General features: G+C 38.5%; 1 protein-coding gene across 3 annotated transcripts in view; it reads right to left on the bottom strand.

The window, feature by feature from the left end:
• The window catches only part of LOC110462395 (monocarboxylate transporter 14-like), a 45,824-nt gene extending 23,222 nt beyond the window's left edge, over positions 1–22,602 (bottom strand). The window contains exon 1 of one of the 3 annotated variants that reach the window (XM_021516343.1): positions 22,218–22,602. The gene's annotated coding sequence lies outside the window, so the exon portion shown is untranslated. Of the gene's footprint in view, positions 1–2,135; positions 2,494–10,603; positions 11,087–22,217 lie in introns of those variants that run through there. The other 2 variants (XM_021516344.1, XM_021516342.1) reach the window with 2 other exon arrangements.
• Between the last annotated feature and the right edge of the window lie 1,998 nt (positions 22,603–24,600).

The following is a 24,600-nucleotide window of genomic DNA, read 5'->3' as shown; positions in this document are numbered from 1 at the left end:
TACAGTGTAAGTTACCTAGACTTTGTATGTTTGTGTCCTGTGTTAGTACAGCGTAAGTTAACCAGACTGTGTATGTTTGTGTCCTGTGCTAGTACAGTGTAAGTTAACCAGACTGTGTATAACTGTGCCCTGTGTTAGTACAGTGTAAGTTAACCAGACTTTGCATGTTTGTGTCCTGTGTTAGTACAGTGTAAGATAACCAGACTTTGTATGACTGTGTCCTGTGTTAGTATAGGGTAAGTTAACCAGACTCTGTATAACTGTGCCCTGTCTTAGTACAGTGTAAGTTACCTAGACTTTGTATGTTTGTGTCCTGTGTTAGTACAGCGTAAGTTAACCAGACTTTGTATGACTGTGTCCTGGGTTAGTACAGTGTAAGTTAACCAGACTCTGTCTAACTGTGTCCTGTCTTAGTACAGTGTAAGTTAACCAGTCTTTGTATAACTGTGCCCTGTCTTAGTATAGTGTAAGTTAACCAGACTTTGTATGACTGTGTCCTGTGTTAGTACAGCGTAAGTTAACCAGACTTTGTATGACTGTGTCCTGGGTTAGTACAGTGTAAGTTAACCAGACTCTTTATAACTGTGTCCTGTCTTAGTACAGTGTAAGTTAACCAGTCTTTGTATAACTGTGCCCTGTCTTAGTACAGTGTAAGTTACCTAGACTTTGTATGTTTGTGTCCTGTGTTAGTACAGCGTAAGTTAACCAGACTTTGTATGACTGTGTCCTGTGTTAGTATAGTGTAAGTTAACCAGACTCTGTATAACTGTGTACTGTCTTAGTACAGTGTAAGTTAACCAGACTTTGTATGACGGTGTCCTGTGTTAGTACAGTGTAAGTTAAACAGCCTCTGTATAACTGTGTCCTGTCTTAGTACAGTGTAAGTTAACCAGACTATGTATGTTTGTGTCCTGTCTTAGTAAAGTGAAAGTTAACCAGACTATGTATGACTGTGTCTTGTGTTAGAACAGTGTAAGTTAACCAGTCTTTACGTGATTGTAACCTGTTATTGTGTTATACTATTTAAGTTAACCAGACTTTGTATGACTCTGTCCTGTGTTAGTATAGTGTAAGTTAACCAGACTTTGTATGACTGTGTCCTGTGTAGTACAGTGTAAGTTAACCAGACTCTGTATGACTGTGTCCTGTGTTAGTACAGTGTAAGTTAACCAGACTTTACGTGATTGTAACCTGTTATTGTGTTATACTATTTAAGTTAACCAGACTCTGTATGACTGTGTCCTGTGTTAGTACAGTGTAAGTTAACCATACTTTACGTGAATGTAACCTGTTATTGTGTTATACTATTTAAGTTAACCAGACTTTGTATGTCGGTCTCCTGTGTTAGTACATTACACAATGCAAATTTAAAATGTCGAGGTGTTGTGTTAACATTAAAAGAAAGGTATCGGATTCATAGAACGCACTCACCCATACCTGCTTTTCAAAGTTCACGTTAGTTCACATAATACAAACATGCTTTATAAAAAGAAATGTTATGACGTCATCAGATAAACAAGTAAATTGTCATCTCACACAAGCTTTTGTCGGAGAAAAATTATCTATAACGCGACAAGAAAGAACAGGTTGATATAATATATTTTGGGCCCAGCACACTTGGAAATTTGTCAGAGCTATGGTAAGAATTCGGACCAACCTATCTGTCTTGGTAGTAGTATCACTGGCTTTAGATCGTAGTACGTACATACGTATACACTAGCACAGAGTAAACAGAGCAACAAAGGAACATACTTACTTCTGTGTATACGAGAAATCAACTTTCCACCTCGAGGTGAAAACCCCCGAACATGTTTACATGTCCGACTTGCCAAAATCAATATATCTCATGAGAAACGGCATTATCTTGTCGACAAACAAATAATATATATCTGTTCAATATTATAAAAAGAACACCTATCTATATCCTTGAATAGATAGCATACAAAATATATGAGTAATAAATATTTTAAACTTGGTATGTAAACATGAAGTGGCAATATCTCGTAGATAAATGATATATATCTGTTCAATACGTATTTTAAACCAATACTTTTCTCTGTTTTTGTTTACTTTGCAAAGTTCGGGTAATAAATACTATAGACAATGTATTAAAACCGTTAAACACGAATACTCACATTCTTAGGTCTTCAAATCCCTTCTAATACACCGATACTACACACGACGGTAAATGTTACTCTATGAATACCCGCAAACAAACCTCTAACAGCTGACGATTTAAGTTTTGTGACGTAGCTCTAGCCTTGACCTGACTTTCGGGCTAGTATTGTGACACATTAACACACTACACATTAGAAGCGCTAGCCCTATCTATAAAAGTTGTCACTCAAATTTATGGGACACCGTCATATTTTCATTGTACAACTAAACGTCAGTCGCTAACTCTCTCAGATACCACATAATACCAAACCTCTTGTGATAGTAACACTTTGAACCCCCTGGCCTCCCTGCCCCCGCATTCCTTCCCCACGCTATACCTCCCTCATACCCTTCGCGCACGCGTACATAGAATGCCTCCACGTGCCATATGACTTTGAGTCAGACCCGTTCGTAACATGTATTACCGGAAATATTTATGAGGATCCATTGTTATTTTTAAAGATCAGCTGAACTTTGTGAGTAATGTATATACAGCACAGTCCCTATTGGACCAGCGACCTTACATACAGGAAACCTCTTAAACACGTGTCACGATATATTACAACGTAATAAATATTTCATACCGAAAAAATACGTACAATAAAATTTGCATTAGATAGACTTCAAAAGAGACATTTAATTTACATTAGACATATTATCGCAATGATTTTACTGTCAACCTGCTGTATGGCAATGGTAAGGAATCATGGTTCAGGTGCTGAATAATGTATAAGTTCGGGCACCAGACATATTTATCTACCTGTTCTATGGAAGACTACGCCTGCATGTTGGCTACGTTCCCAGTTGTTTAGGAACAAGTAGTACCTACCGTCAATCACATACACATCCTTGGAAATTCCAGGGGTTACTGTCACTTACAGAACGTGATAGAGCGTAACCCCCGGAATTTCGAGGATTTTGCCGACACAACGCCCTAAAAACTTATTTATGTGCGAGAGATAAGGGAGGGGCGATGCGATAGATAAGGGAGGGGTGAGAGATAAGGGAGGGGCGAGAGGTATGGGAAGGTCGATAGATAATGGAGGGGTGAGAGATAAGGGAGGGGCGAGAGGTATGGGAAGGTCGATAGAAAAGGGAGGGGCGAGAGGTATGGGAAGGTCGATAGATAAGGGAGGGGTGAGAGATAAGGGAATGGCAAGGNAATCGATTAAGGCCTTGTTTATTAGACGAATGGAGTGAGGAGCGATGAGGGAAGGGACGAGGGATAGGGAGTGGCCAGGACGGTCGGAATATAGATTCTTTGCCTTGCTTATCAGACGAATGCGATCATGGGGTAAGGCGCAAGCGGGGAAAGGCGAGAGGGAGGGGGAGTGGGGGAGGGGCGATGCGGGGAAGCGACGAAGGATGAAAAGAAGCGAGGACGATGGAGAATTGTATTCAAGGTATTGCTGATCAGAAGACGAAGGCGAGCGAGGGATGGGGGAGAGTTGGGAGGAGCGAAGGGAGGAGCGAGGGATGGAACAAGTGGGGATAGGCGAGGGGGAGGAGCAATGGGCGAGAGAGGGAGGAGCAATGGACAAGGGGGGGGGGCAATGGACAATGGGGAGGAGCAATGGACGAGGGGGAGGAGCAATGGACGAGGGGGAGGAGCAAAGGCAGCAAGCAAGAGGAAGGGGCGAGTGGCGATGTGGGGAGGGACGAGGACTGTGGGGAGGGACGAGGAATGTGGGGAGGGACGAGGACTGTGGGGAGGGACGAGTGAGGAAGGGCGAGGGGGATGAGCGAGGGGAGCGAGCAAAAGGAAGGGGCGAATGGCGATGTGGGGAGGGACGAGGACTGTAGGTCAAATCGATTCAAGGCCTTGATACGTTATATTGTGTTATATCATCCTTGGCACAGATTTAAAAAATATGTCGAGTTCCCGTAACCCGACACACGACCACATCTGATTATAGAGACAGCTACAGTTGTTGACCTTTAAAGTTCCGATTATATTTTGACACAAATAAACAAAGTAGGTAAGCCCTGTCAGTCCTAATCTCCGGAACATGGAAATAACAACGCTGCGTCGTTGTATACTACACGAGCAGTCGGTTAAGATCGTCAACACATTAACAGTACAATTCAGGATTCAATAAGCGTTCCAGCTGTTAAACATACATATAACATTATGATATTAGCTTACTGCGTTTAGATGTTTCTAAACCCCACCCAAACGGTCTACAAAGTCAACCAGAGGCAGAGTTGCTGGAGTTGTCTACTTTAAAATTCAAGGGTTCCCAAGTTTTACCGTGTCTCGATGTAAACAGGTAATATATACATCAATATCATGACTTCAACCTTATTCGTTAATCGGGTTAGCCGTTTTGATAACAAATATTTCCTTTTCTCATTTTATCGCTATGTTCAGATTTTCAATTTGAAGTCTTAATCAGCTTTGAGATCTGACGATCTAAATGAAATTAAATCATCTAGGTCCTGAAATGTACTGGAAATCATTGCATTTTCGCGAGATAAATTTCCGAAAATATTGAAAGGAAAAAAATTAAATTTAAACATTCCGCAAAATATATTCCATAAAAAGAAACACTGTAAATATTGAAAACGCATCCTGTCAATAGCGAATTAAATTTTTCGCGAGAGAAAGTTCGCGAAAAAAAATACTCATGAAAATGAAATAATTTAAAGCAAGTCGTATATGACAGTAACGTCCTTGCAAGAAGAGACCATGACCCGTCAGGGAAACAAAGAATACATGCTCACTTGCAAACTGTGAAGACGACTCCGGATACTTCAATGACTGGTTGTTTTGCAGTGTGAACACGCCGGAACTCAATCTCTTCAGCAACGTTTTGAGATATGTTGTTTCGCGGTCTCGTTAACTAAGTGTACGTCAGTACAAAGTGCGCGGGCCGGGGAGTCCGCGGGTCGTTACCAAGGGGGTAGTAAGTGGGGCTAATTACTCAACAAACGAACGATAGAGCATTGGACTTAGAATATACATCTAATGACCTTTGAACTTCATCTGTATGTCTATTTTATCTCCAGAAACAGAAAAGAACAAAAAGGATGAAAAAATCCATAAAAGTTTGATACAAAAAACAACTGTTCCCATGATTTATATCTCTCACACGGGTGATATTAACGTAGTGATAATTATTTATTTATTTATCTATTAATTAATGATATCTTATTTTTAAATAATATTTAAAGCCAATTCGACAAGGCAACTTGAAAATTTAAAAGAAATATTTTAGGGATTTTCATTAACCACCCAGAGTTTTCTCATATTCTCCTACACTTACGCAATCTATTCATGTTTTACATAAAAAAAACGCACACAAATCTGTCGTTTCGCTAGGTGTGGACAGGAAGGAAACGCGCTTTTCCGGAAGTGACGTCATTGTCGTTTGCTAATTGCGGAGATGTTTGATACTGTTGGGGATCTATTCTATACATCTATGTATATTACTCGTTGTGAGATGGAAACTATAGATGGATATTGCTATGTGTCTATGTGTCTATGTGTCTACGTGTCTATGTGTCGTCTATGTGTCTACGTGTCTATGTGTCTATGTGTCTACGTGTCTATGTGTCTACGTGTCTATGTGTCTACGTGTCTACGTGTCTATGTGTCTATGTGTCTGTGTCTATGTGTCTATGTGTCTAAGAATGTTAGGTTTTTGGAATAGAATAATTAGTAATGAAAACAAACTCAGCAGCATATTACTACGACTGGCTTTACATATGCAAAACGATGCTCTTCAGTTCAAATGGATTAACTATATAAAAGGTATTTTCAATGAAACGGGATTTTCTTACATATTTGATAATAAATTACAGATGCCTGATGGATTTTACAAATGCATTTTAAACAACGGCTTAACGATCACTTTGTACAGCAATGGTTCGATGACATTACTAGCTAATCTCGTGGGCAGTTCTACACTCTATTTAAAACGGAATTTGGTCTAGAAAAATATTTATTAAATCTGCCAGAACATATCAGAACACCAATAACAAAACTGCGCACTTCGAATTTGAAGTTTCCAATTGAAGCAGGTAGATGGTATAACATACCCCGAGATAATCGACTATGTAATTTGTGCGCGGAAAGTGTCGGAGATGAATTTCATTATCTATTTGAATGCAATAATATAACTATATCCACCAAACGTAACAAATATATTCCTCGTTATTATTGCACAAACCCAAATATTTATAAGTTTAAAGATCTTTTATCATTATGCAATCAACGAGTTCTGACAGGTTTATCTATTTTCCTAACCAAAATGGCTCCTCTTTTGTGAATGATGCATATGTATAACTGTTAATAGTTAAATAACTTGTGAATTATATGTATGGTTGTTTTTTATGTTTGTTTTGTATTTTCCATTGTATGTCATATCATGTTACTATACCGTACCGATTCTAAATTGAACTGTCCATTGTACTTCATTTTCCATATCTGCAACTTTATTTCCTCATGTAACACATATTATGTGTCTAAGTGTCAATACAATTTTGCTTGTATACATGCATGCACCTGTCCATCCTGTCAAAATTTAATATATGAATTCATGTACATGTACCTCATGTTACACATTTCCATGTGTCCGAGTGTTGGAAATAAAATCTGAATCTGAATCTCAGTCCAAATCACAAAGGAGAGACCGATTATATTGATCTACGATATACTATGGTGTGATTTCATCTGCGGCAATATTACACTTAGGCACGGCGTATAATAAGTTATAATACGTTACGCGATCATAATTCGCCGTATGTACTATAATCGGCGCCCTGTCAATCAAATACGAGTATTAGCGTACCTGTATATATCACCGTACCAGTTATATCACAGAAAACGTTCACATTTAAAGTAACTTTTATTCATAAAAGAACGTGTGCTAAAACTGAGTGCAAGAGCACATTTGAAAATAAATGAACCAGTCCACTTTTCCAAATACAGTATTTGTCATCACAAAATAGAAGTTAACAAACACCAGAGCAATCTTTTTCACAAAATCTACAGTTCGCTATGCAGGCGTCTAAAAATGTATATGTGTATTTTAACATTTTTAGGGATTTTTATAGAAAAAAATAGATATTCCTAAAATTGGAGTTCAGAATTATGAGCAAAGCCAAACCTGGACCAAGTCGTCTCAATCTTCATAACTTACAGATACCACCAAGTTGTCTCAATCTTCATAACTTACAGATACCACCAAGTCGTCTCAATCTTCATAACTTACAGATACCACCAAGTCGTCTCAATCTTCATAACTTACAGATACCACCAAGTCGTCTCAATCTTCATAACTTACAGATACCATAGGTCAAACTTTTATTTATTTACTCTATACGGAGACTCATGAATATTTTGCATTATATGAAAGTGAACATTTTGAATCTCATAATAAAATTTACTGTAAATTCTCATTTAGCTGACATTATTTAGGTTGTACTGTGTCCTGAACAGCTTTCGGAGCACGCTAATTATGATAAGTACAGTACTAATTTTAAGGTGTACCGTATGTAGTTTTTACAAATAAACATAAAAGCTTGGACGAAAACATGCTACATACCTAAGATTGGATAATTGTTTAATACGTAACTCGTGTAACTCCGCCACATAGAATCGTAGCCGCTGTCTGAGCCCAATTCATAAACGCATAGTCAGTTTTACAAGGGGAAAAAATGAGAAATGTCTTCTAAAAATATTTTGGAAACAAACAACGCAATTAAAATGTTCACTGATAAAGAGTCAATATTTGATTTTGAAAATAGAAGACAAATTGTTTTGAACATTTTTGGACACTTAAAACAGAAAGACATTTTTTTTCTAAATTTTGAAGACGTCCTACAAAGCTAGCCAATCTTTGATAAACATGATTTGTGACGTCAGCATAATCTGTGGCTCTCTCTGGTATCGGGTCCCAAATCTCTCGAGAGTACAGTCGGGAGACAAAATGGCGTTATAATAATGTGTCCGGAGTTTTAGTGAGCAGTAGATTCGTTTACCTATTATATCAAAACAATGTATTTAGACCAACGCTCATTTGCAATATGACAAGCACTAACAAGTCAGAACTAGGTTTATCCGAACGTGATCTCCCAGGAATAACATGTTTGAGACAACATGGCGCGTCCACACACGTAAGGATTCCGACTATCATCAAAACCTACGGCAGCAACACGTTAGTCTAGACATATCTGATTTTGTTAGGACATGCTCGTATTTTATTGCTTTCGGGATTTGTTGTCGTGAAGTACAAAAACATTAGGTTTTCTGGTTACCCAGAAACACAGAAAATTCACAATAATATACTTAACTGTTAAACGGTTCTGGTTCAAATCACGTTAAATGTAAAATTATTACCGGTTTGTGCATGTTCACCAAAAATATGTTTCGATTAAGATCATATGAGTTAAAACAAAATCCGAATATCTTCTTTAAAATTAGCATTCCGAATATCCCCCATCTGTGATTGTCCCAAACTACCCAGCTGTAAAAATGAATACCATCATCCATACAAGTAAATATTGATAGACTGGCCCTCCTCAAGATCAAATGTGTTTGTAACAAAATCCGTTTAAATTCTTTTATATCCGAATATCTCCATGCAGTGAGTGTCCTAGACTATCCAGCTGTAAAAAATAATACTATCATTCTTACAAGTACACATTGATAGACTGGCGTTCCTTAAGTGAAAGAGAGCCATGCAGTGATTGTATACGTGTATGCTGCATACATTTGTTTGAAATTTTTAACTGTTTTTATCCGAAGTTTGTTCCAAAAATAGCTCTTAAAGCTTATGTTCTTCGCTAAAATGTATTATGTTGAAATGTATATGCGACTTTTAATCAGGTTTCTTCTATCTTGTGTATAAAGAGGACGTTTCTGATTTCAGTTGCTGGGATACGTGTTTTGTTACGTAATATGTTGACAGGTAAGCGGTTTACACCTGTATCTACCTGTAAGTATTATAGCTACGGTTTGTAAATATCCTGGTTAAATCTTAATCAACTATGATTAAAAAAAATATGTCGGCCAGGAAGAAACTACTGCAGTTATTTTGTAATAATGTGTTGTGCTGGCGAAGAAAAACGTTTCATTAAAATGCTTGCAACAATGCTTAACATCCTATTAACAGCTAAGGTCATTTTAGGACGTGCCTCCGTGTATGCTGTTGATGCGTGCATGTGTGTATGTGTGTATGTGTGCTGGAGATATGGTATGTTGGTGTACTTGTCTCCTTGTTATAGTGCTATCTTACTGAAATACCATGCCGAAGGTACACAGTACAGCATTCCGCTCGGTCACATTATACCGACAAAGGGTGAACCAGTTGCGTAGGGAAAGAAAAGATGAAGTGTTGGTATAGGGGCCAGCGGATCAATTCTGGTTTCTTCCATGTTTCATGATGTGTGAAATCAGATTCGATGACACTGTGTTGTCGGTTGACATTGCACGTGTTTACTTATCATGGAAAGGCCCGGATATTGCGCTATTTTAGTCGTAGCTATATTTTATCACCGGCTTTTCCAAAAGATAACACTGACCAAACTGGACGTTTGCTTCAGGTCATGTCATCATCAACAACGAAAACTTTCGTTAGATGATATGATGTAAATTTTCAGTATGTAATCGATTTTAAGTAAAAATGGGTATGGGATAGATTTTTGAGGGTCGGGTTGAACTTGGGGTTAAGTGGGGCAGGGAATTAAGGGACGGGAGGGGAAAGGGTTGGGGGTAACGGTAGGGGGTTAACGGTAGGGGGTAAGGGTTGGGGGTAACGGTAGGGGGGTAAGGGTTGGGGGTAACGGTAGGAGTAAGGGTTTGGGGTAACGGTTGGGGGTAACGGTAGGGGGTAAGGGTAGGGGTCGCCCCGCAATGGTTCTAACTTGCAAGGAATGAGAAAATACAATCGTTATAGCGTGCTGTTGTTTGGGGGTTGTCAATATCTTGGTGATATCAATACATATATTGTAAATTTCAGAAACGCAACTACATGGTTGGTCTTCAGAGAGATGTCGATTTTTCAATAAAACGTTATGATTGGGAAAGGAAAACGTGTTATATATTTGAAATACGTACCATCGGGGTTGATAGGGGCCGACTTCTTCACACATAAACCTTTACCGAGTGTTGATTTAAAGCTATGAAACGTCTGATAACACTCTTACATACAGGATAGGTCCAAACATGTAGTTATTCATTCTCAGGTCCCTGTGGGAAACACTTGAATCATTTGTTTATTTATGACATTGAGCTTTTTAAAACTCAACCCGTCACAATGTTTTAGAATTATCTAGCCAATTGAAACTGACACACGTACCCGAAACCAATACAAGTTAACATTGATACAGTCACCATTCACAGAAATTGTTCAACTAAAATGATAAAATAATGAAACCAGCAAATATATTTATATATGATACACATATCTAACAAATATGTATGTAACTTATATCAGCTCACCTCGTCATTTCTGAAACTTTTCCTCCTCGTATATACCAGCCGTACAGACGAGAATCAATGAACAGGGTTTTATTTCCTACGTGCTGACACACTGAAGGCTTTCGGCTGACGGGAGACCGATGATTTATGAAATATATTTGATATTGTCCGTTTAATGATATTTGTTTGCTTTCAAATGACACCTTTGGTTCAAAATAACAATGGGTATTTGATATATCCACGATGTTCACATGTCTACACGAACTCAAAGGAAGAGTTTTCGTATCTGATTTCCACAGACGCCTAAAACATCCTGCCTAACAGTAGGCCTACACACGCGTGATTTAGTTGATAAACAGAAGCCCAATAACTATTAAGAATATACACGATAATATCCTTTGTCCAGTGTTGTCAAATCACAACATAACCTCTATCTCCGATTCCGTGTTACGTATATCTTAATATCGGCGACACGGTGGCAATGCAGCTGTTAGTAGTATTGAGCTCCCACGCGAGCCGCTCGGTTACATGACGACCTTCACCCCGGCCAACGTAAACAAACCGGCGGAATTCCCCCTCACGTTATAAACAATACCACGTGATCGGGAGGTAACGGCGTCCACAACAGCTTGTTATTGTCCTGTGATGACGTCACTAACTCGTTTTAAAGCAAAAAAATACCAGTGCATTAGTTTGTTCTCAGTAAAACCGCGTGACATTTTAAGTTCCGTCGTTCCTCTACTTATGGACACATCTGTTTGTGTGAAATTCAGGTCACTGGTGCATTGCATAGAAACACCGGGAATCGATACATACATATAAATACCATGTATGTTTTGACCTTTTAACCTTTTCAAATTGAGTTTATATTATCCACTTTACTATGTCGGGTATTTTAACGATGTAAACAACATGAATGATAAACTACAACAAACTGACCTATATATAGAGTCTAAATGTCGGGCATTCCATAGGTTTATAAGTAATAACGACAGTATGGTTGACTATGTGAACTGGAGCAGAACAAACAAACGGCCGTTGAATGCGTATTATTTTGCTCGACTGTCGCAATTACTCTTTGCTTATACATACTTTCCTAAATAGAATTTTGGTGCAATTCAAACCGATGTGCCACTTAAATGTTAACTTATTTAAAATAGTTGAAAATAAATGAATAGCGTTTTCTTGCACAACTTAATCACTCGATTACCCAATTACCTCTTCATCGGCTGACGTAACGCCAATTTTGTCCTTTATTCAAAAATTGGAAAAGAAATTGAAAATGTAATTCCTTAGTTAGGTGAATCAAAACTCGCGTAGCGTATAGTGACTTGGTAAGGTGTGGAAAATGTGTTAAAAAGCATGGTTAGCTTTACATCAACTTAACGTTTCATCTTGTATATATGTTAATAAATATTGAAATTCAAACCTTAACCGTATATATAGATCTTCAAACCGTCCATTGCGTATAAAAAAAAAAAGAGTTTTAAACACACAACAAAATATTTTAAAATATTCCGACACTTCTAAAAAGGTCAAAATTTAATCATTTTAAACGTTAAGCTAATCATACTTTGAATATATCGGCCCACAACTTTGGCTTTCTGCAACAGAAATTATTTTAAAATACATGAATCATATTTACATGTGTCACACATGTTGTAAACAGTTCAGAAATACCCAGGACAGTTTGGTTTTAAAATGACCACAGTCTTATGAATAACTGCTGGCGGTAATAGGCTCACCAGCGCATTCATCAATTCGAAATTCACACCGGTAAATTGGTTTCACCGAAATCGGCTCCAGGGGGAGACAGGCATGATTTAGCTGGGGAGAAGATGGCATATTTAAAGATTAAAACATGTCGAGAGATAAATTGCCAATTATGAGCTTGTCTTTACAAGAGTGGAAGGAAATATTTTTTAGCTGTATTTTGTTTCTGAATAGCGACTTGATACTTCAATTTTAAACATGCTTGCAGGTGCGATCATGTCGAACGTGTTCAGTTGATATAGATGTAAATTTCACAGCTTCCATGAAAATATTTTTTAAACAGAATTTAATTTCATTGTTGAAAATGAAAAGTGACACTACGGAAGATGTCAGGCACGGGATTAAAGAGAAAGGGGAAAGATTACAACTGAATCGAACGCCTTACCTTAAAATGAATTGTGACACTATTGACCCCTCGAACGCTAGATGGACCCTCTACCAATTGAGCTATCTGGTCACCGATGATCGACCCAGTCCAGTTCTGCTACATTCCTCCCTCCTTTAACAAAGTCTTCGACCCCGAAGACACACAAGACTCTATACTAACTTCCGTGGGTAAATTTCGTTGGGCGCCAAATTTGTAACAGGAAAAAGATAATTGCACGGCCAGACCAGGGTTCGAACCCGGGACCCTTCAAACTCTAGACAGACGCTTTACCAAGCTCTGGTCACCGGCGATCGACCCAGTCAAGTTCCGCTACACTTTAAGTCAGTGGCCCTTCCATTTGCATTGAAAAGAAAGTGTCTAACAAACGTTCGGATTATCTGGACACTTACACCTGGTTAATTCCTCAATCTACAAGGTGGGCGATTTACGGGAGTTCATCGTCACAGCTAGTTTGGTGTTAAGATCATTCTTAAAAGGAGAAATTTAAATCAGGGTTCACCTGGAGTTCTTGTTGAAATAAGGATACTTCTTAATCTGTGATATACTTGGTATAAACAACACGCAATATTTCTGCTAAACTACGTCACCGCAGACTCAACCGGGAACTGTCGGCAATCTTCGTAAACGTCCACGGAATATACCGACTGTTTCCGATTGACCACAGTCGACAATACATGTGCAAGGGTTGTAAAGGGAGACGGTAATGGGTGAATAAAATCCTGTTTTTGTGGATTGTATCTCCGATAGGTGTGCGGATAGAGGCTTATGCTTCCTGATACCAGGTATTCTAAATAATAATTAAAATTCCAATGAACGTATGTCCTAATCTGCCTTGTTTTCTACAGTTGGTTAAAAATCATCAATAAGTTAAAATCTGACAAAAGTACAAAATATATAAGCTAATTAATTAGATTTATTCATGTAACAAATTCAGTAATTATTCGCAAAAACTAACAAACAAAACATCCCCCTCCCCCTTAAAAAAACAATCTGGACCCTGCTTGGCAGCTTGGAAAAGGGTAAAATATTGTATGCGAAAGATTATCTTAATTGAACCAAAAATTGAAGATAAATCCAGAGCTTAACATTGTAACATTGTAGTGACCGTCTGTTTCTTTGAAGGACCCCGGTCTTGCGCGGGATAGTTTCCAATCATGCCAGTACTTGTTTCTACAGCTGGGTAGACGAGCAATAAGGACAATTATGAAGGTAATAACAGCGGTTGGCAACTACTGGTACAGGTATTCAACCCTTGCTAGGCCGACGTACTTCATTTACACCAACAAAGACGCGTCATATCGTGCTTTACCATCAGGTCAGCGAATGATAGTAACAACACTTCGCCAATACAGACATCGATTTTATACCGGAAAAGGACAAAGTTATTTATGTTCATTTGATTGCGATATTTCCATGTGCAATGCCAAAAGATATACATGTAGTTTAATACTGCCCTTGATCAAGTATGTCTCTGTTATATTTTCAGACTGTCTATCATGCCGGTGGAATCTGCAGGCGCATGACCCTGTTAAGGTTAAAATCTTGTCGGCGTAATGATTAACGATAATGACTCGAACAGGCTAGTAACCAGTTAGATAGCCACGTAACAACTCGAACAGGCTAGTAACCGGTTAGATAGCCACGTTACAACTCGAACAAGCTTGTAACCGGTTAGATAGCCACGTTACAACTCGAACATGCTAGTAACCGGTATATAGCCACGTAACAACTCGAACAGGCTAGTACCCGGTTAGATAGCCAAGTAACAACTCGAACAGGCTAGTAACCGGTTAGATAGCCACGTAACAACTCGAACAGGCTAGTAACCGGTTAGATAGCCACGTTACAACTCGAACAAGCTTGTAACCGGTTAGATAGCCACGTAACAACTCGAACATGCTAGTAACCGGTATATAGCCACGTAACAACTCGAACAGGCTAGTACCCGGTTAGATAGCCAAGTAACAACTCGAACAGGCTAGTAACCGGTTAGATAGCCACGTAACAACTCGAACAGGCTAGTAACCGGTTAGATAGCCACGTTACAACTCGAACAAGCTTGTAACCGGTTAGATAGCCACGTAACAACTCGAACATGCTAGTAACCGGTATATAGCCACGTAACAACTCGAACAGGCTAGTACCCGGTTAGATAGCCAAGTAACAACTCGAACAGGCTAGTAACCGGTTAGATAGCCACGTAACAACTCGAACAGGCTAGTAACCGGTTAGATAGCCACGTTACAACTCGAACAAGCTTGTAACCGGTTAGATAGCCACGTTACAACTCGAACATGCTAGTAACCGGTATATAGCCACGTAACAACTCGAACAGGCTAGTACCCGGTTAGATAGCCAAGTAACAACTCGAACAGGCTAGTAACCGGTTAGATAGCCACGTAACAACTCGAACAGGCTAGTAACCGGTTAGATAGCCACGTTACAACTCGAACATGCTAGTAACCGGTATATAGCCACGTAACAACTCGAACAGGCTAGTACCCGGTTAGATAGCCAAGTAACAACTCGAACAGGCTAGTAACCGGTTAGATAGCCACGTAACAACTCGAACAGGCTAGTAACCGGTTAGATAGCCACGTAACAACTCGAACAGGCTAGTAACCGGTTAGATAGCCACGTAACAACTCGAACAAGCTTGTAACCGGTTAGATAGCCACGTAACAACTCGAACAAGCTAGTAACCGGTTAGATAGCCACGTAACATTTATTCTAATCTCAGCAGACGGTATATACGGAGACATGTGCATTAAACGTTAGTCATACATATTTACTCTTTATTTAGATTGTATAATTGGTGGCAGAAGGTTGGAGGAGGGTTGGTTGGGTTGGTTGATGGGTTTTACATCTACACTTCACTGACGAGGTCTGTGTACGGTCGGCGTGAGGGGGTAAGTTGCCGCTTACCGGGCCCTCGGAGATTCTAAAGCCCTGCCCATCCAGGTCACGCTCGGAGGTCGCACAGCTACTCATATGTTCACATCTTCTTATTGTAGCCCTCGCTGTCTTCCTATGTGAAGGGGGTGGGGGGGGGGGGGTTACACAGAAAACTATTTAGTAGGCATTCGAAACCCCTCGGATGACTCGTTTCTTAAACATGGCGGACATTCGGAACACATCGCCTCAATTACAGTTCCTTCCATCGTCAGAGGTACGTTCGAAACGCTGTCCTGGACTGCCGGGACAGACGGAACAGCTCTCGAATGCGATGGCACAGCTGTTCCGGACTGTCCAATCTGTTCCCGCCGAGGGGATGGTGTGGCGCGGCACAGTGACGTCACAAACACGGCGACTATCGAACAGGACTCAGTAATTTTACAAGTGCTCAAAGATCAAGAGGAAATTTCGCCCAAAAGTAATTGAAATAGATTTTCCCTATACATTGAGACCAGTTTGAACAACGTAACATATATATATGAATTTTTAGTTTTAGTTGGGTTTTTTCATTTACTTTTTTCACAAATTTGTTTTCTTGATCCCTTCACGGCTAAATGAGTTGAATAAAATAAGGTGCAAGTTGGCAAAATCGATTGGACAATTATTTTTTAGTCGTCAAAAACCACCTGCCACCATGCTATGCTAGGGTATTACAGCTAGTCGAGAGTCTGCCGACGCCATATTGGATTAAGTACTTCCTGTTACGGCGCATTCGAAACGGCCTGTACCAAAGAACAGTCAGGACAGGTTCTGGACAGGCGTCTCGAACACACCCCAGATGACCGGATCAGACGAGATGTTCCGCATTGCTGAGTAGATTCCAATTCGTGACGCCACTTGTATAGTCTCCATTACTATACAGGCGCCAGACCTGGCGTAACAGCATCAGCACCTAATACCGGCGGGAATCGGTCAATACTATCGATGTAGGACAAGAAAGAACTGATACCAGACAAAGGTCTTCGACCTAATACGAGTAATCACACCATGGGACCTGGTGGGTCAGAAAAAATCAATATAGATAAATTGCTTTATTAGTTCATTCACTGGTTTTGATATAGCTCTATATCATAAAAAATGTGACCAGGGATGACCGGGATGTCACCGGCATTATTTCGTCTGAAATTTAAGACAATCAAATATATTTTTAAGATATAGAAAAAATTGTATCCCTTTTGAGATTAAAAAAAAACCCAAGGGAGGTAACTTTGCATAATTTGATGTGAACAAGTCAGCTGCTCGTCAAATGAATGTCTCACTGGCTTCAGGTATTATACTTATGCTTCACAAATGACCTCGAGATGTACCCGTGTTATATATATAGATCTTTCCATCTATTACTGTGCTGGTTGTGGGATGAATTGACCTGGTTTATCCCACTGCATGATGTTGTGAGGCGACTAATATTGGAGGAAATTGCATACTAGGGAGTTTGTTATGTGCATTGGCATAGCATTGCTGCAACCATTGCCAAACTAGCTTATTCTGTCTTTTGTTTGTTCTCCCTGATCTCCTCTTTCTATCGGGTGGTATATCCTATGTTGACCTGGTACGCCCATTTTCAGTATACTGTCACCGAATGGAGTACCATATTTTCGTTTCCAGGCATTTCAGCGAGATGGCAAAATTAATTTTTGACTGGCCCTATCATATGTGAATACCGTCTTCATATAATAGAGCTGTTGCGATCCCGCAATAAATCTGCAAGCGTACATAGAATTACGCTCCCCTTCTAGCTTCGCGCTAGGGGAAATTCCCCTTTACCACAGTGGTAGATAGTCCTACTAGGAAGTCTGGGATCGCGGGTTCGATCCCCGGTGGAAAGCACACAACCCGCTTTCCTATTTCTTACACATATAGAAACTCAGGTTTTCGTCAAAACAGGAACTAACAAGAACAGGTGACAAGTCAGCTCTTCGAAAAAGGACTCAACAATTATCAGTTACGTCAGTTGCTCGTCAAAACAGACCTTATCAAGTACCGCGCCCTTCCTGTGATACTCGACTTCACATGAACAAGTTACGTCAGTTGCTCGTCAACACAGACCTTATCAAGTACCGCGCCCTCCCTGTGATACTCGACTTCACATGAACAAGTTACGTCAGTTGCTCGTCAAAACAGACCTTATCAAGTACCGCGCCCTACCTGTGATACTCGCGCTCGGCAACAACTTCGCCATATTGATCAGCATCAGTAGTTACGTAAGGTTTCTGTCGTTCGATCTCCTCCGTATGGAATTCTGATCAGACAGATCGATTGGTCTAGTGAGAGTTGTTAGCACTGTGAAACTGAGCTGATTGAGGACAATGCCACGAACGATTAGACCGTAAGGGCAGAATTCACAGTAGGTCACTGACCACGGCGGTCATTCGTTCTCGTTACATTAATATGGAATTAACCTGCAGTCGCGATAATCGTAAAAATATATTTAGGTATCAGATGTGGTTGTGGATCCATAAAAGAAGACTAGATTAATGTGATCTAAAAAAATCCTATATTTCATTGTCAATTCCGAAAATAAATAAATATAAAGATTTAAAGAAAAGGAGAAAATCCCCTGGTAAGAAGGATATTCCGTTAAGTAATTTATTTTAAAGTGCGTCCTCACAACAAATAATGCCAAATACATGTAATTTGTTTTGTGTTTTACGTCCTATAAACAGCTATGGTCATTTAAGGACGTGCCCGGTTTAATTGGTGGAGGAAAACCGGAGCACCCGCTAAAACCCATCAACCTGCGACAAGTACATGTCGACTGCTCCACGTTGGCCCCGACCAGCGACCCCGTGGTGGAGGGCTAGTGATCGTAGACAATCAGACGCCTAACCACTCGGCCAGTGCGGCCCCTAGAACACGGAGTCCACAACTCATGGAGCCACTCCAGAGCCACTTTATAGCGCAATCTCGCTGAAATGTCAAGGCAATATAACTCCCTGCTTCGCCCCTTGCACTACACGTAATTCCCGTTTTGGCAGGTAATACCAAATTACCGTTCTACAGACTTTCTTACATAGTATCGGACGGCCGAACTCCTGAGCAGCCCGAATTTCCTCTTACCCTACCAATAGATCGCGTACATTTAACGTTTAAATGTAAATGCCCAAATTAATCGAAGTAAACTTAGTAGCCACAAAAAGAGTGTATCTAGTCTTGCGGTTATGATGGTTTACTTTGGTAATAATATCACATACGTAATAATATCACATACGTAATAATATCACATACTTAATAATATCACATACGTAATAATATCACATACGAATTAATATCACATACGTAATAATATCACACACTTAATAATATCACATACGTAATAATATCAAACGTAATAATATCACATACTTAATAATATCACATACGTAATACTATAACATACGTAATAATATCACATACGGAATAATATCACATACGTAATACTTTAATATACGTAATACTATAATACACGTGCTAATATCACATACGGAATAATATCACATACGTAATACTATAATATACGTAATAATATCACATACGTAATAATATCACATACGTAATACTATAATATACGTCATAATATCACCTACTTAATAATATCACATACGTAATAATATCACATACGTAATACTATAATATACGTAATAATATCACATACTTAATAATATCACATACGTCATAATATCACATACGGATTAATATCACATACGTAATAATATCACATACTTAATAATATCACATACGTAATAAATATCACATGCGTAATAATATCAAATACTTAATAATATCACATACTTAATAATATAATATACGTAATTATATCACATACGTAATAATATCACATACGGAATAATATCACATACTTAATAATATCACATACTTATTAATATCACATACGTAATACTATAATATACGTAATAATATCACATACGTAATACTATAATATACGTAATAATATCACATACGGAATAATATCCCATACGTAATAATATCACATACTTAATAATATCACATACGTAATACTATAATATGCGTAAGAATATCACATACTTAATAATATCACATACGTAATAATATACGTAATAATATCACATACGTAATAATACAATATACTTAATAATATCTCATACTTAATAATATCACATACGTAATGATATCACATACTAAATAATATCACATACGTAATAATATCACATACGTAATAATAAAATATACTTAATAATATCACATACGTAATAATATAATATACGTGATAATATCACATACGTAATAATGCAATATACTTAATAATATCACATACTTAATAATATCACATACGTAATGATATCACATACTTCATAATATCACATACGTAATAATATCACATACGTAATAATATCACATACGTAATAATAAAATATACTTAATAATATCACATACGTAATAATATAATATACGTAATAATATCACATACGTAATAATGCAATATACTTAATAATATCACATACTTAATAATATCACATACGTAATGATATCACATACTTCATAATATCACATACGTAATAATATCACATACGTAATAATATCACATACTTCATAATATCACATACGTAATAATATCACATACGTAATAATATCACATACGTAATAATATAATATACTTAATAATATCACATACGTAATAATATAATATACGTAATAATATCACATACGTAATAATGCAATATACTTAATAATATCACATACTTAATAATATCACATACGTAATGATATCACATACTTCATAATATCACATACGTAATAATATCACATACGTAATAATATCACATACGTAATAATATAATATACTTAATAATATCACATACGTAATAATATAATATACGTAATAATATCACATACGTAATAATGCAATATACTTAATAATATCACATACTTAATAATATCACATACGTAATGATATCACATACTTCATAATATCACATACGTAATAATATCACATACGTAATAATATAATATACGTAATAATATCACATACGTAATAATATCACATACGTAATAATATAATATACGTAGTAATATCACATACGTAATAATACAATATACTTAATAATATCACATACTTAATAATATCACATACGTAATGATATCACATACTTAATAATATCACATACGTAATAATACAATATACGTAATAATTTAGTATACGTAATAATATAGTATACGTAATAATATCACATACGTAATAATATCACATACGTTATACTATAATATACGTAATAATATCACAGATATAAAACACGAATTCCTTTAGATCGATTCAATGATTGTGTTTCACAACATAAAACCTTTATCTGGACATCTAGTAGCCTTAGTTTCTCCTGTGTGTCAACACCAGATGTCCATATCTAAATAGGTAGGACAATTCCTTCTTGTACTAAAGCCTAAATTAGAAACTGATGCCACATACCACAGGCGCCTGGATTATGTTGCGATACCTCACAATATCACAGGAGCCTGGGTTATGTTGCGATCCCCTCCCCGTCCCTCAACTCCTGCTTCCCCTCCCCCGATCCACAACTCCTGCCTCCCCTCCCCGTCCCTCAACTCATGCCTACCCTCCCCCGTACCACAACTCCTGCCTACACTCCCCCATCCCTCAACTCCTGCCTCCCCTCCCCCGTCCCTCAACATCTGCCTCCCCTCCCCAGTCCCTCAACTCCTGCCTCCCATCCCCCGTCCCTCAACTCCTGCCTTCCCTCCCCCGTCCCACAACTCCTGCCTTCCCTCCCCGTCCCACAACTCCTGCCCTCCCTCTCCGTCCCACAACTCCTGCCCTCCCTCCCCCGTCACTCAACTCCTGCCTCCCCTCCCCCGTTCCACAACTCCTGCCTTCCCTCCCCCGTCACTAAACTTCCCGTCCCTCAACCTCTCGTCTATTCTAATACTTTCGACTCTAGCTAAATAACTCATCCCTCTTTCTCTCTCCCTCAACCAATACCTCGATTTGATCTCTCTTTCTCGTCAGAGGAAAATACTTTTTATCTTTAAATGAAATTAGCGACGTATATAAAATTCCTAATGAAACAATGTACATATATATATATATCTGTTACACAGGAAACCTAAATCAAATTTTTTAATACTGGTTCAAATCTCGATAGACAATAATTTAAATAAATAAATTCTAAACACTTAAATAATATATCGATTAGTCGGTGCTCTTACTAATTCCCCCCACGTGTGTTAAAATATGAAAAAGGTAAACCTGAATATGATGTTACTCATAGTTTTAGAATCACAGGAGGAAATACTTGTAGTGATCATCGCTAATCAGTAAATATAAATACAGACAACAGCTTCATCCATATTTAATTGGAGTCCAGCTGATACCACTGTTATGAAGGGTATGCTAACCGCGTGAGCTCGCGCTGTGTACGAACATTCGCAGCTGGTGGAGGTAAACAATGGTATCTATATTAAGCGTATAGCGTCATATATATACCATTTTCAAACAAAATAATTCAATAAGAATATATTTATGGCACTGAAGAAGAAAAATACACTTACCTGATAAAATGGTCACTGGCTCCAGTCGCTTTCCGGCCTGTGGTCAAGCCTACGGGTGCTGACCGATTGCGATCACTGAAGCCGGTGAGAAATCAGCTGTTTTCTTGAACTATAAATAGGTCACTAAATATGCAAATTGTTTCTCCCGAGAGTGCAGAACAAGAAAGGGTTTATAAGTTATTCCAATCCGACACAAAAGTACTGGACGTGTACCGGTAGAAGTTATACATGTGTCACAGACATAGATGAATTCAGATTAGCTACCTAATACAATAGCGGCCGAATCGTGCAGTGGACTATGGTGTTTAAACTTAGACACGGTCTCTGTCGAAAATGAGTTAAATGTCCGCACAAGTCGACCTTCCCATGTGATCATCGATTGCTGGTACAGAAAGAGGCGTAGTGTAAAATGTGGATTAAGTAGGAACTGGTTCAAACCAGATCGGTTGGTGCAGTTTGTGGTCGCATTGAAGTTTTCTACGTAGGTTTGCATTACCGGTACAAGTCACCGGGAAATCTTCTGTTAGGTAAACTTTCTCGCTAATGTATACACTCGGGATACCCCGATAGCTCTCAACTGGATGAGGAGAGCAGACGACACACTTACATTGTGTTGCTGAATGATATGATATTACTGCTCAGCTTTAAGGTGACTTTCGCAATATTATCGGTGATTTTTTCAACATGAGGATGCGAACTTATTCTTGTGACGGTATTCTTATGGGAGACTTTATAATTATTCTTCAAACACAAATCTCCATCTTGAGTCGAACGAAGGGAAAATGTATTATCGATGATAGCTCATTAAACTTATAGGTCGGCAGATCTATCAAGTCCAAGCAATTTTAAATCTTTATTCTAAAGAGATGAAAACTTATTTCAATAAGGGAATACAAATACATAATTTATCTTTAAAAAAAAAGTCAAATAAACAACAATAAGTTCGATTTGATATTTGACCATTTTTTCATTGGCAATAGCGGATACAGAGTGGTGTCATAGTTTCCAGGGATGAGAGAGTCTAAATGTACATGTTTATTTGTTCACAGACCCTCAATTGCTTTATTTTCAAAACAACTTTGATCCTTTACAGAAAATTCTCCATTGTAATATAGTAAATATGGCATTGGTAAATCTAGAAGAATCTATAATTATATTACTGAAATGGACATGAGCTTTTGACCTAAACTAAGGTGTTCAGAGTAATTTTACATGTTTTAGGGGTTTAATAATATACAACATTTGATATAGCGCCCTTTCTAGCTAACATAAGCCACTCTAAAGCGCTTTACAGTACATAGATATACAATTGTATACAGTCAATACAATTAGCATATATATCAGTCAATACAATATTGAGGAATTCGCAGGAGCTGTCTTATCAGGCGCTAACTACTAGTCCTATGCCACCGGGCTAATATCTCCCTATGTGTGTATGCCTGTGTGTGTGCTGGAGATGTATTGTGTTCTGTTTGTAGTGGGACCTGTCTTCCAACGGTATCATTTATAGTGCCACTTCACTTGAATGCTACAGCACAAATACCGCAACACCCACCCCAGACCATTTTATACTCCACCTGATACCGCAACACCCACCCCAGACCATTTTATACTCCACCTGATACCACAACACCCACCCCAGACCATTTTATACTCCACCTGATACCGCAACACCCACCCCAGACCATTTTATACTCCACCTGATACCGCAACACCCACCCCAGACCATTTTATACTCCACCTGGGGTGTTGGAGTTGTGTGGGCTCTAATATTCCATGCGTACGGCGACTTCGGGGATCGAACCCCGGCCGCCTGCTTGGAAGGCTGGAGTGTGTTAACCACTCGACCAATCCGCCCATAGATGGAGTTTCGGTAAAAACGACACCCCCAATGCTCGTACATGTAATATAAAATCATTGGGGGGTGGCATTTTAACCGAAAGTCGATCTAGAATTACTCTGAACACCTACGTTTAGGTCCAAATATAGCTGTTACCAACTCTCATGTCTCTGTGGGTAAAACCATTAGATGGGGGTTGCGTTAGTTGAACTTTAACCTCGCCACTTAAATTGATTGTGACCTTGCCCTCGGAGTTGGGGCCCATAGAATATACAAGGACATACTTCATGTTGATACTGCAAATGTGTATGGACCGTCTTTAAAATATTTTCTACGATTGTTTTTTTTATAATTTATCTTCGAAAGTATTAATTATATAATATGGGCGAACGAATATGAAAACATACGTTTTTATGTCATTGCTATGATTCTGGGGACACTTTTACGCCATATTTTAACAATTAACATAAAATAACTGATTTCATCGCCTAGTCATATACTTGTTTTAAATCACTTCCGAGGATAACATCTCCTTCAACATTT

Source organism: Mizuhopecten yessoensis, unplaced genomic scaffold (genome assembly GCF_002113885.1).
Source record: "Mizuhopecten yessoensis strain PY_sf001 unplaced genomic scaffold, ASM211388v2 scaffold10781, whole genome shotgun sequence".
Classification (NCBI taxonomy): Eukaryota; Metazoa; Mollusca; class Bivalvia; order Pectinida; family Pectinidae; genus Mizuhopecten; species Mizuhopecten yessoensis.
The sequence above is the reverse complement of the archived record's forward strand: the minus strand, read 5'-3'. Positions and strand labels throughout refer to the sequence as shown.